The 14095-nt window shown below is 38.7% G+C and overlaps 1 long non-coding RNA gene across 1 annotated transcript; it reads right to left on the bottom strand.

The window, feature by feature from the left end:
• Positions 1–11252: 11252 nt before the first annotated feature.
• Positions 11253–13754, bottom strand: LOC108641036. Its single transcript, XR_001921693.1, has 3 exons — positions 13659–13754; positions 12846–12962; positions 11253–11352 (listed from the first exon to the last, which is right to left on the bottom strand). It is a non-coding gene; the product is annotated as an uncharacterized LOC108641036 (long non-coding RNA).
• Positions 13755–14095: the final 341 nt, after the last annotated feature.

Here is a 14095-nt window from a genome sequence, read left to right as displayed (position 1 = left end):
CTTAATCATCTTAATGATTAACCAGTATATCATCCAGTGGAAACAGTAAAATACCACAAGCCATTGATTCTGAATTAGGAATTCCTGCATCACATCAGCAATTTAAAATTAGTTTATAGCAGGGTTTTTAAAAACATCTATTTAGAAAGATGTCCAGTTTAGATTAAGACACAAAGAGGCAGCCTGTTTAAATAACTTGAAAATCATTTCAAATCTCTGTCCAAATACAAATGAAGCTGAACATGAACACACTGGGGAATTTAGTCACCTTCTTTACTCCCCATTTCTCTTCCTCTGCATGTCCTCATAACTAGAGACAGCTCAGATTAAATCTACATATAAACTTTATGTCTGGATCCAAATATCCTGTCTCAAATAGCACAAATCACAGTCCCAGATCCAAATGTCCAAGGAGAAAAAAAACCAACAACAAGCATTGGATGTTAATGCAAACCCTGGGAAGCATGAGGAGTTCTAAACCAGCTTGCTGTAAGACAATGAATGTGAGCTCAAAATTGAAGCTGAACTCTGAGCTACGGATTCCTAGGTTGTTTGCACAAATCACTGCTTATAAAGTAAATTTTTGTCACATTTGGTTTGGAAAGGAACATGCAGAACCCAAAATGCAGCAGCCCTACACGCCAGACATTACTGGCCCCACAGGACTTGAGACCACTCAAAGCCCAGCTATGGGAGGAAGCAACAGGGTGACTCTCCCACTCCAGGAGCCTCTGCCAACACACCTCTCCCGGGGCTGGGAGGGATGGGGAGTGTGGTCCTTTTGCTGAAACACAACCTGGCCTTAGAGGGGGGAGACCACAGGCAGATCCAGGTTCCCCAAAAGCAATCCTTGCTGTCACCCCTTAAGGCAGACTGGCCAGCTTTGGGCTGTCTCTGAGTGCTCTGAGCTGCTCTCCCACCTCACTCAGCATGGAATGCTCTCACCAAACCTACATTCAGTGTCAAGCAGTTATCCACTATCTATTTCCATCTCCACTGATGTTGCCACAGGCATACTTGCCCTATGAAAAGAAATTCACCATTCAGATACTGCCTTTTACCCCCACAGCCTAAATACTTCTCTCCTGTCTACTTGAAAAGAGTAGGAACCATGGAACAAACCTCTAAAATGGTTTAAGAAAGATTTCAGCTCAAGAAACAGCAATCTGCAAGGAATGGGTTATGATATAGCCTGCATCAGTATGCTGATGGTAAACAATAAGAATATATGACATATATCATTTATATACATGTACCACTAAACTGCAAAAAGAAGAGTGATATATTCTGCTCAGATAACTAGAATGGACACCAGAAGTATTTGTTTCAGAAGAAAGCCAAGAAACAACCTCTACATCCAGAAAACAAATGTGGAGGCATTTTCGTATGCTTAAATTCTGATTCTAAATTCCAACCTTACAAATTTGGATAGAAAGTTTGAGGGGAAAAAAAAAAGAATTTTGCCACAACAAAAATTATCAGTTCTCAAAAACATTGTATTATTTCAAAACCTGTTTAGAAATTATCTTATTTGGAAAAAAAAAAAGTTGAAAATGTTTAAAGAATAGCAAAGCTACTTTCTTTCAGCAGGTTTTGCTGCAACTTCCTAAATACTCACTTGACTTTACAACCCATTGATATGCCCTAGCTAGATCCTCCTATCTCTCTTCCAAGTTCAGCCCATTGGTCAAATCTTTATCACTTGACCAAGATCGTTTCTTTGAGGGCTTAATTCTGCAAATCATTGATATTCTGGCCCCAGTCTACAAAGCACTTGGACAGACATTTGGCTTCAGTGAAACTGCTGATGGAATTAGAGTTAAGACTTGAGTACTGGTTTTGGATCAGGGCCAGAGAAGATTTTGCTTTGCAGGATTAAGTCCTAAATCTCCCTCCAGAAGTGGTTCAGTTCCAGTTCTTTACCCAATGTTTTGTTCTCTGAATTTCTTCATTTGCTTTTATCTTTTGGATGAAAATCAAGGCCTAAGGCCTGATTCACTCATATATTGTTGCTCTTTTACATGAACATAATAACTTCAATGAAGTATCTTAAATCAAATCTGGGAAATTATTATCTGGGTGAATGAATGTGTTCATGCACTGCTGGTTTCAGACAGCTGGTCACTAGGAAAAAAAGTCTTTCCCTCTGTAGATCCTGCTGTACAGTTGCATAAAACTATACCAAAGTATAATTTTCCTCCTCTTTGTGATGAGAGGGAAAAAAAGCACAGGTTCTTTGCCAACAAGCTCTGCCTGGTAACAAGCATAAACCAAGAGGACTTAAACAAGGAAGAGATAAAGGAAATTAAAATCCATTACTACCCTCCAATAAGCTTTAAAGGCCTGCATGTTTATGAGAGATGATTAACTTCTAGATGTAGCAAGTCTTTAAAAAACAAATTCACAATATTTCTGGCAAAAATCACTGAGGTAGAAATCCGTGGTATGCTAGGGAATAAATTCTCATTCACCTGTGAGGCATCGACAAATTCTGTTTTTCTTTATTCTAGTTGAATTCAAAACATAGTAAAATCAGCCCTTCACATTGCTGTAGACTTCAACTCCCATGCAATTTTACCTTGTTTTTCTGTTAGAAATTATTTGACAAAACGTTGTGAAAATCTTATAATTTCCACAGGCTATTATACTTGACACCATCATATATTGCACACTGATGGACAAAATCTGCTCTTTGCCTTCCCAAAGCATGCAGAACAAGTGACACAGTCTCTTGACTTCCATGTCTCTCCATAGCTCTGACAATAGCTGTCTGAACTTCAGCCTGTGAGTGAATTTGCAGATCACAGCAATTTTTGCAGTTAAATAGAGCTGTAGAAAGTAATCACATCTCATTGCAAAGCTGGCCAAAGCTCACCTCAGACACGCTGTATAAGAGAAAAATTACATAAGAAGCAAAGCAAATCCTTTCAAAGTCAATTTTGATTTAAGGAGAATGCATCATCTGGCAAAACCCCTATTCCTTATTTATCAGCTGAAAAACATCTTGCCTAATCTAGTAAACAGCAATACCAGCTTAAGTTAGCTTTAAGACAAATGATTCTAAGCAGATTGTTCCCACTTGCATCTCGATGAGAGTGCTGGAATTTTAAATACTTAGTATTTTTATTATAAATGCAAATTGCTTATAATGTAGTAAATCATTGATTAATCCTGATTTTCTTTAATATATTGAGCACTTAGTTTCTCTTTTTTGAAGGAGTATTATTTGACTATCCTTCAAAAAAACAGATGGTTATTGAGTAAGTGTGCTAAGAATGCTTCTGGATAAAGTTACTATAATTAAGGACTTTCACACACGATCCCTCAAACAAAATCTGCTTTGGTAGAAGTCAATAATATGATGCATGTTAATTCTCTAGTGTTAATATTAATACAATCTTGTGCATGTTTTTCCTTCAGTGTGCTTTGACAAAAACATGCAGTGGGGCAGCCCTCAGCAAGCAAAGCAAGCTGAGCTGGTCCTGGGATAGATGGATCTTAAGAGTTAGTGAAATACTAACATCAACAGATCTGTGGTATCTTGAATAATATGATCAGTTCCAGTGCCCTGCTAGAGCCAGGGCCCAGATAAGCTGCCCACATTTATACTGATGTGTGGAGATGCAAGAAGAAATGCTTTGTTTTGCTGCCAGATGGTTTCCATCTGCCTTTTGGTAGAAGCAAGGCAGACTACAACTGCTGGGGTGTGCTGGGGCCTTGTCTTGACTTGCATCAAAATACATCTGGACATGCACACAGCCTGGAAATCTAAAGACTATTCCAAGGTTCTAGAGTCTGGGTGTAGCCTAATTTAACCAGCAAGTAAAGAATAGGTTCAAAAAGGTGTTCAGAAACCTGAATTTCTATTCACGTTCTTTTAAGAACTGTAATTAAATATCTGTTTGTCTCCATGTCCCTTCCTACAGGTTACAGAACACTGCTGTGGCATCTTTACCACATGCATCTCCCACAAAGAAAGCTGCTGCCTTTCATAGCAGCTGCAGTTCCCAAAATTATTTGAATTGTCTCTCTGCTTGTCTCTCTGAAAAGACTGTGTTACTAGTCTTTTCTGTGTCATTTCAGATCAAATATGCATTTTGCGTGCCGTTTAAATATATTACATAAAAAAAAAAACGCAAAAAAATGCACACAATATGAAATTCCAGATTTAATCTGTCCAAAAGCCTTCATAATTTACCTTCACTAGGTGTATACTCAGTGATACATTTCTTAATTATATGATGCAAATGATTATTTTCTCCCTGCAACCCAGCCTTTTCCACCAAGCCTCCCCCTAAAGGACTTTGCCATTGTTGCATGTGGTCCACCTAACAAGTACCTCCCTCCCAACAACACGTTCCTGAACCCATTAGGACTAATTACAGTTAAAAGTGACCAGCAAAACATGCCTGCTGGCAAAGACCACAGCTCCAGGACTGGATTTCACAACCCTAGAAAAAGTGAGCTCTAACTGACAGGCTCCACTAAGGAGGATCACAGCTGCAAAATACCTAAATCAAGGTCAAAATTCAGCCCCTCTCTCTTCAAAGCCAGCCTGTGTGTGTGCTCCCACAACTTCCCTCTCCTGAAACAGTCAATCCTCTTTGCAATTACACTTTACACTTTGTAAAAAAGTGTATTCTAATAGTTGGAAAACGTCAGACTTTTTACATTTTTAAACCCTTCAACCCTGCCATCCAGGTCTTCAAAATAGCCAAAGGGACAATGAATTAGTTCTTTTTCAACAATGAAGAAATAGACAACTTTGGACACATGTGAGTTATTACATATTTTGAAGGATAAAAGACCAACCCCAAAAACATGCCCTTTCAAAATACCCAGTATTTTTTCTTCCATCTGAAAGAAAAACTAGTATATTGTTAAATGAACAAGAAGCTTAGTTGTGGGCAAATCTTGGAAAGCAAAACTTTTATGTGATACCTGAATCATGTAATTTCTGTGAATTGAGAATACTCCAGCCTATTCTGCTTCTATCACAAACATACCCCTGGTTTTGGCCATTTATACTTCTTAAAGAGGAGAAGAAAAGAAAAAAAGGCTTTTATTCTAAGAAACTCTACTGCAATTATTTTTATTATTTTATTATTTACTCCATTTATAGGCCATTAGTCTGTCATTAGCAATTGGTGAAAAATTTTCCTATGCATAAACAAAGCAAACCTTATGGCAATTAGTGCTATCTTTAGAAAGCTATTACATTTTTTTCTCTATTCCTGCCAAAGCATGACCTCTTTCTTATGATACAATTATTATAATTTTGAATATTATCATTACAGTCAACCCATGTAAGCATGCAACTTTATCAACAAAAATTACATCAAGGCATTGAAATACATAAAATTCAACCTCAGACCACAGAATTCTAGAATACTTCAGGTTGGATGCCACCTCAGCAGGTCCTCCAGCTCAGCCTCCTGCTGAAAGCAGGTTCCACACTGAATTCAGACTTGCTTGCCCATGGCTTTCTTGAGCTGGGATTTAAAAGTTTGCAAAAACAGAGTCTTCAACCTCTCTGGGTAGCCCTTTCCAAGGTCTGATTGTCCTCAGGGTGATATTTTTCCCCTTTAAGCTGGAAGCCTGCACCCAGTATTGGCTTTTGGAGTCTAACCCTGCTGAGCTTCAAGGTTAGACAAGCTCAGGTGTGTTCAGGGACACGTGACCACATGACATGATGTGAAACAACTCATAAATTTGGGTGTCATCCTTGCACAGGGCTGTGCTAATCCCTATACTCTTCCAAGTTCAGAATATGCATGCTAAAATGAGCCAACACAGGCAATTTCTCTGCTCCATACCCTCCAATCATGGGCTAACAGGTGATGTGCCTTATTTAGTCTGTGACAAATACAGGGAATAAAATTACCATTACATTCTAAAACACTGAATATATAGGTTAATCCTATCATACAATAGGCTAGACAGGCTAGAAATAAAAACATACTTTCTACATCGCAGTGATTGTTACAGTCATTGCAAAAAAAAAAAAAGAAAAGTCAGGAGATGTAGGACCTTGGGCTTAAAGGTGGTGTTTAAATGTAAATGCTGCTGTCTGAGACCAATAGCATCAGAGAGAGGCCTTCAGTAAATGTAGTTCAAACTCAGCCACTGAAACCCTATTGTTAACAAATGTTTCCAACACTTTTTTCAGATACTCCCAAATACTCATTGCATAGGATTGACAAAGCTTTTCAGAGTTCAGTTATTAAACCAGGCAGACATAGGATCTGAAGCTTCTCCACCCCACTTCTTTTTGGAAATGCTCACTCAGACAGTGCTACTGTCCTGATAACAGAGGGAAAACATTTCTTGTTATGATTTGCCTACAGAGCTCTGCTTCACTCTCAGCAGTTTGAAACCCAATACATCACAAAATAGCTATCAATGGTCTGGTGGTTTTGGTTTTGTTTTGTTTTTATTGTTATTCTTCTGTTTTTCTTATGTATTAAATGAAAATGTTTAAAGAGTTTTGGTAAGGTCCCTGTCTAGAAATTTCCTCTGTGTGGCAGGAGATGGCTGGCTATTACATTTCAAAGGCACCACATGTAGCATGCAATGAACCTTTTCTGATAAATTCAGAGCTCATATGTAACAACCATTTGTGGTTGATGTAGCCATTAATAAATATTTCTAGGAGTCTGCATTCCTACATACCATCCTCTTACCTGGCACGGGAGTGGGAAGACACCTAAGGGAGCTGTGAGTCTTAGGAGGTAAAGGGATTAACTCCAAGAAATTAATTTTATGTAGGGAGGCTAAACATCTTCACTCCATTTGTAAGCAGTGATCAGGAGATGCTTCTGTCAAGAGTTACATGAACCAGAAATCAAGCTCTGCAGGTGTCCTGAGTTACCTGAAGGAATCCTTCCTTTTCTACACTGACAACAGAGCAGCACTCAAACAAAATAAAAGCCCTTCAAAATTATGAAACCACATCCCCAGCTTTTGATTGTTTGCAGGGTAGTTAAAATATTAGGGTTGTTTTAGGCTGGTATACATGGAAAGCATGATTTAATGAACAGCCCCGCTGACAGTGTTGGTTTTGCTCTGCAAATTTTTGTTCATTAATACAACCTTCCAATTAGTCATCTGAAAAATGAACACAATCAGGAAAACACTGAAAAATAGAGGATGAGTGTTCAACAGTGGCACAAATTAAAAAAAATGAGGGATAAATTTGCACCCCATTAGGGAAATTTCAATGCATGTGTAATCTTAAGAGCTCAATATATTTCTTCCATAACATTAATTTAACACCATTTTAATAGTTCAAAGCAGCACCTACACCAGGTTTCTCTAATTATCACACGGAAGCAGCTTAAAGCAAATAATTGCTTTAAATTTCCTGGTATCATCAATAGACAGTAACTTCATCAGTGTTTTAACACAGTTGAAGGGCTGTAAAGAATAGACTGCTTCTTCTCTTGGAAGGCAAATTTTTACACTGGATTATTTTCAGAGGTTATTTTTAGTTTGGCTGGATAGCTAGCAGAGTTTTGGTGCTTGTAAGATTTATATAAATCATGGAAGAAGGTGGCTTAACGATGCAGATGGCACAGGGCCATGGAATGCACATGCTGCCTGCCTTAAAAAAAAACACCATGAAATGCGTTCCTCTCACCATGGCATCCCCAGGAAACCTAAAAGGGGAAAATATCTTTGTTTCATTTGAAATCCAGCCTAGGAATTCAAACTGCTAAGTACAGATTGCTAGCCTGTGCCTTTTAAGAGGTACTACCCTGAAGCCCACGTTAAGCAGCTGTGTGCATCTGGAGGTGCAGGGGTTGCCAGGGGAGTGACTGAAGTTTAGCACTGAGGACAACAGTGGACTTCCTTAAAACCAAGCTGTCTACCCCTTTAAGGCTTAAGAGAAGGCACAATCAAGCTCTTTATTTAGCTGCAGGTGATGATGGTGACTGCTTCAGATCTTATAATAAAGGCAGACAGGTTTCAGTTCACCATTAAAGTGGCTATGTAAGTTTTCGATTGTGAAAGTTAGAGGAAGACAAAACCATGAGTTATGAGCAAAGTTTTTTGGGTGAAAAGCTCTCAGGAATCACACAGATGAAGCTTTCCAGAATGCTTCTGTTGTGGTCTGGAAAACAAAAAATTGTCCGCAGACCAAAATTATACACAAAATTGTACCAGAAACACATTCCATTTTTATAGATTTCTCTTCTGTTAAAACAAGAATAAAAGCCACAGACTTGCCTGGTAGGTCATATTGCATAGAATGTGAATGCCAAATTTTTAAATACTGGAGAGAAATCTTACACCTCCAGCTGCAGGACAGTCACTTCAGAAATGGGGATGGACCTTGAGAACTAAACCTTCAAGACATCAGGTGGAAATAGGACTTGTTTGACCAATAGTAAATGACTCCATCAGAGCTACTTACTTAAATAATTTCAAAGTCAATGGAAAAAAAAAAGATGAGTGTGCTAAACTTGATGCATCTCACCAAAATAGGTCACTGACTCTAAGAAGAGGTAGGATGCCTGTGACCAGTCTCCAGCTGGGTGAGAAGGGTTGTTGGAAGTCAATTGTATCAGCAGTAAATTGCCAGGTTGTACTGAAACACTGGAGCCTCCAAGATGCCTTCAGAGAGAGAAGGAGATGAACTGCCTGTTAGAGGCAACTCCATGGACTGCAGAAAGTTAGAGCAGTAGCTTAGAACTAGATGTGTATTAAATGGATGAAATAACCCACTCACCCCCAGCTGTTTTTAACAGGATACCACTAACAGTAACACTGAGAATGGAGACACCAGTTACAGACACCCTCCACATATGATCATGTGGTACTCAGGCTGAAACCTCACCCCATTTTCTGACTGAATCATGAGAGCTCACAATACAGAGTAACCTACACACAGAGAAACATTCATATCATATGCAAGACTGATGGTATGGGCTCCCTCAGTTTGGCTGCCCACTTGAAAACATCTAGAACAGAACTGGTATTTACAAAATAGTGAATCGCTGTTGTCTGAACATCAGGCTGGTATGAGACACGTCAGATTCCACATCCCTTAATTAAATCACTCAAAAGATGAATAGTGATTCGATTAACAGTAATTTTAGACAAGAGTTGGTGTTTTCGAAGCAACAGAAAACTCAGAAAGTGTGTGCTTGGGAATTCTTCATCTTTATCATGAGCCCTTAAAGACTTCCCAAGCAGACATCAAAAAATTTGAAACACAACTATCTTCTAACATTTTTAACCAAAACTTTTAGGTAAGCAATTGATGAGCTTCTATATAAGTAGTAATACTTAAAACCATTTATGCTATATTCATCAGTGTTACTGCTTTGTGCACAACACTTTCAAATATGTTGGTGTCTCCTTGTTCTGCTTCAAGGACAGCAATGAGCTGTTGTTTTGACGTTTCAGCCTGGAACACAACAGAAAAGTCTTAATCTTTCACTCTTTGCTGCAAGGACTTCAGGTTAACTCTGTCCCTAACCAGACGTAAATAGAATCTGTAAATAGAAATCATCTTGACTATGGAAAAAGTACTGGTATTTTTGTTTACAATGTCACAGTTTAGAATAAATTTAACCCACACCAGCCAGAGTGTTTTAAAATTCTTGTAACTAAGCTGTTTCACTTGAAGTATTCTTTCTCAGTGCTCATTTGCACTGCAACTGTATGTATGAAGTGGCTGAACTGCAATCATTTGTGACATTAGAGAAAACATGCTGTTTCATTCCTGAGGCAGAACACCCAAGTAACAAACAAAAAACCCACAATGTACCATTGTACAGGATGTTCTTTAATCATGCAGGGACATTGCAGCTATATTCATTGCTCTAAATTATGAGTTTTCTGTAGGATTTTTTTTCTAGATAAAGCCAAAAGAAAAAATAAATTAAACTAATTTTAAGTATTAGCTGTAAGTACTTAAAAATGAATAGTTTGTTCTTTTAGTATTTTGTCTGACTAGCACCCAAAACATTTAATGAATTTTTAAAAAGACATTATTATTATGGATGATACCATGCTAATTAAGGGTATAGTATAGGTATCAGAGAATAGTGTTCCTTATGGAGGACTCTTAATTGTATTCCTGCTATCCTACTATCAGTGGATACTGAAATAATGAACAGTTTAAATAAACTAGCTACTGTTTAGTTAGTTAATTTCTATAAAAATGTTACACTGTTTTCCATGGGATTTGTGTTTATATGAAGATGGGAACCCTGGTTAAAGAACTAGAGACTTAATTTTTCTGCTATTTTAATTACTGCTTCTTATTGAATCCTTCAAGCTTTGTCATCAGTTGAACAGGGAATCCATAGGAATTTGACATGTGCTTAAAAGATTTCTGAACTTGTGGTATTACTAATTGCTTTTTAAAATTAATCCTTATAGAGTTTTCTCCACCTCCCAGGGTAACATACTGATAAAATTGTTTTTGTAACGTCTATTTGCTAACATTTCCTTCTTTTTCTTTGGAGGGTACCTCTGACTGCCTCTCTCATTCTGTCCTAATGAACTTTTATGCTGGTTTATTAATTACTCATTTACAAATGGTGCCTAAAAGTCTTTGTCTATCCCCAAAACTTTTACTGCACACACAGCCCCAGAAACCAGCTCACAGAAACTTTGACAAGCAATATTATAACAGTAATTATTATACAAAAGCTATAGATTGGTTAGCAGTAATGATTTCCAGACGAGGATGGATTTTTCACTAGTGCCATCTCCCCATGTCCTGTAGTCACAGAGCAGAACAGAAATGCTCAGCATCTGTTACCAACTCCAACTATTTCCTATAATGCTGGAAGAGCTCATTTCCTTCACCAGCTGTGCCCTGAACAGAGAAGGGTCCGAGGTTGCTTGAGACTCTTCATTGCTTTCTGCATAATGAATTCAGGGATAGTTCCAAAAAAGTATTTAGATGATGCTAAAATGTCAAGTATTTAAGTAGTTGGTGGGGTTTTTTTCTGCTCCACAACTGGTCCCCAAATATTGTGGAGAAAAGTGGTAATGTAAATTCCAGAGAATCATTCTCTAAAACAGCACCAAAGAGAAGGAATACACAGGTGCACTTCATGGCAAAATTACATAGTCTAAGCACACATGATGGATGATGAGATGAATGAGAGAAGAAATAATTCAGTCCCCAACAGCCCTGGGTAGGTGAATCAGGTTTGAGTTAGCAAGACTGATGGACAGCAGATCATTCAACCCTTGACTGAAAAACATACTTACTATTTTTCCTTCAAGATGTTCACAAGATGCCATGAATTGTGCAGGGACCATTCCAGTTGCAGAGTGTTTGGATACACAAAGCTTGGTTCCCTAGCACAGCACAGTCCTGGAATACAACTGATGGATTTGGATAGATGAAGAAGGACAAAAATTGTAAAAATATTACTTGGCATGATAGGCAGTGGTCACAACACATCTGTGGACAAACATTTATCAAGCTGATGTTAGGGATTTTAAGGGCTATATTTGAATGTGGATGATGAATTATCTTTATGTGAGCCTCTCCCACAAGCACGGCAGACAAGACAGAAGAAAGCACAAAAGCATGTTTCTGGAGAATTTATAAACATTACTGGATTTTATAAACAAAATTCCTGTCTCTCACACACAGTGAGAAAACAAGAAAAGGATAAAAGTCTGTTTCTCTTAAAACAAACAAACAAACAAACTAACAAACAAATCTCATTTTCTGTTAATGTTGTGGTCTGGCTAACAGAAAAAGAAGCATTTCAGTTCTGGATAGCTTAGACAGAAGAGTCGAGAAAATTATTTGCATGGTGGCAATTTCTTCCCTTTCCCCCCTTTTAGCTTTACCCTACCTTTAGCCAGTGCTTTGTATATGATGCCAAGCTGAATTTTGTCTTTTGTCGAAGAGTTCTGATTCCACCCCTCTCCAAACTCACAAGACTATGCCATCCATAAATACCACACTATTTAAAGTCAGGATGCTATCATTTTGTCACACCAAAGTTTTCATAGATGTAACTAAACATTCTTTATGGCAGAAACTGCTGCATTTGTCTTTGCCTTAGTCACAGGACTGCAGAGTGAGCCCTTTCAGCGACGTCTATGGATGTTCTCTGGCAGCATTGTGCATCCCCATCCTGCTACCTGGCCATGCCCAGTATTCACACAGCACCTTGTTGCACGTGTTATCAGGCCCTTTTAGGAAGGACATGTCTATTGTGCCAAGGTCACATTCCCACAAAGCAGTCTCTTGTCATACACTGTCAGACAGGCAGACACACTCTATGCAAAGGAACAGCCCACACTCAAGATTTACCTTGCAGCGTATCCCTGAGCTTGTTTGAACCCTGCCCCTGAGAATGGATTTGCATCTGAATTACTCGGGTGGGAAGCAAGTCAGGATTTGATCAGGCATGGATAAAGATTCCTGCTTAAAATCCAAATTAACATACGGCTCTCCTTGATACAAGAGAGAGAACTATACAGAACTATTTTATACAACATGAAATGGCCCCAGTAAAAGAAATGGGGTGTATGGTTGCCAAGACACTCTCCTGTGAAAGGGAGTTATAGGACCAACCCATATATGTCACACAGCCCATTGGCTTTGAGTTGAAAACAGAAAAAAGGATTCAGGAGAGTGAGAGTGAGAAGCAGTAGGAGGAAGAGCGCTCCGAATTCCATTCTAGGCCGTGTCCCACAAAAATCCCAGAGGACATTGTGGGTGTTCTGGAGAAGAAAGAAATGTCAAATCCACAGCTTGGCTTCAGAATGGAAGATGGAAGAGTGGCCTCCCACCTTTCCAGGCATGCTATGACAACTGGCACCACAGTATGGCAAAAGCAGATGTTCCTCAGTCTCACCTCTTTGAACAGGCCTGTGTCTCCTCCATCCTACATCTAAATATCCTCCAAAGTCCCAGCAGTCATTCGGAGTCTTGAAGATATTAACGATGGCAGCAATTTCCCCTTCCCATTCTCCTGATTAAACAGAAGGAAGGAGGCAGAAAAAAAGATGAGAGACGTAAAACTCCAGATGTTGTCGACACCAATATCTGGTTCCACCAGAGAATTTGAACACTGAGGCGATGATGAATTGCAGTGGGATCCCTACGGCAACCCAGATTGCAATCATAATACCACGGAGGAAGAATAAGGGCTAGCATTCATTACTGTGAACAGTAAATGAATTTATGACAATTTCTACTGGTCCTTTCAAAGAACGTGAACACATCTGTAAGAAATTAAGATGACACAGCGCTGTAACTCATTCATTAATAAAGTCTGGTATTGCACATTTGTTGCAAAATTTGTTGCAACTGTTACCAGTGGTTTTTAATTCTCTAAGTGGATGTTATTAAAACCATAACACAAATCTCTCTGGTGGGAGGGTACTAACTAATTTGCAGACTATTCTTTAGTTGATTTATTTTTAGTCCAGTCTTACTTTGGTGAAGAAACTGAACTTCTTCAGGTTTAAAGCAAGTAAATATTTAGTCATTAAAAATATGTACAAGAGAGTTACAGTCATCCCACTTTCTTTTTGATAATACATAATTAATTTTACACTATCGAAAACCTCTTAAAGGACCTCTCTGTGATCTGAGTAACTGTGGAGGGAGAAATAATACCAGAAAAGCAAACTCTAAACAAAGAGCAAACCCAATAATAACATACCAGGCTGTGATGGAGTCAGAGCAGTCACAGCTGTATTTCTGTGAGTGTGGAGTCACAGTTTGCCCATTTTTAAGGACAGATTATCAGGATACAACCTAGTCAATGATGAGAAGAATCAAAAATTAGCAAAATTTCTACATTTTACCCTGTGCAACAGGAAGAGTATCTATTGGCCACGTGTCATAAAGCATAAGCTAATACCTTGCTACTCCACTTGGCAATAGTTCCTACTGAGCTGTGTGTCTCAGCTTTGCACATCTATCACTGTCAAATATACCTGACAAAAGTCTTGCTACTGCAACAAGCCCACACATCTCTGCACAAACGTGCCAAACACCTACTGAGGCAGAAGGTCTGCATTAGGGCATAGCACAGAGGCATTTTCATGCATGAGATCCACAAGATGCTGTGAAAAGCATCCCCTGTGTATCTCCTGT

Source organism: Manacus vitellinus, unplaced genomic scaffold (genome assembly GCF_001715985.3).
Source record: "Manacus vitellinus isolate BGI_N305 unplaced genomic scaffold, ASM171598v3 scaffold_5_pilon, whole genome shotgun sequence".
In the NCBI taxonomy this organism is placed as follows: Eukaryota; Metazoa; Chordata; class Aves; order Passeriformes; family Pipridae; genus Manacus; species Manacus vitellinus.
Note: the sequence above shows the minus strand (reverse complement) of the source record. Positions and strands in the feature narration are given on the sequence as shown.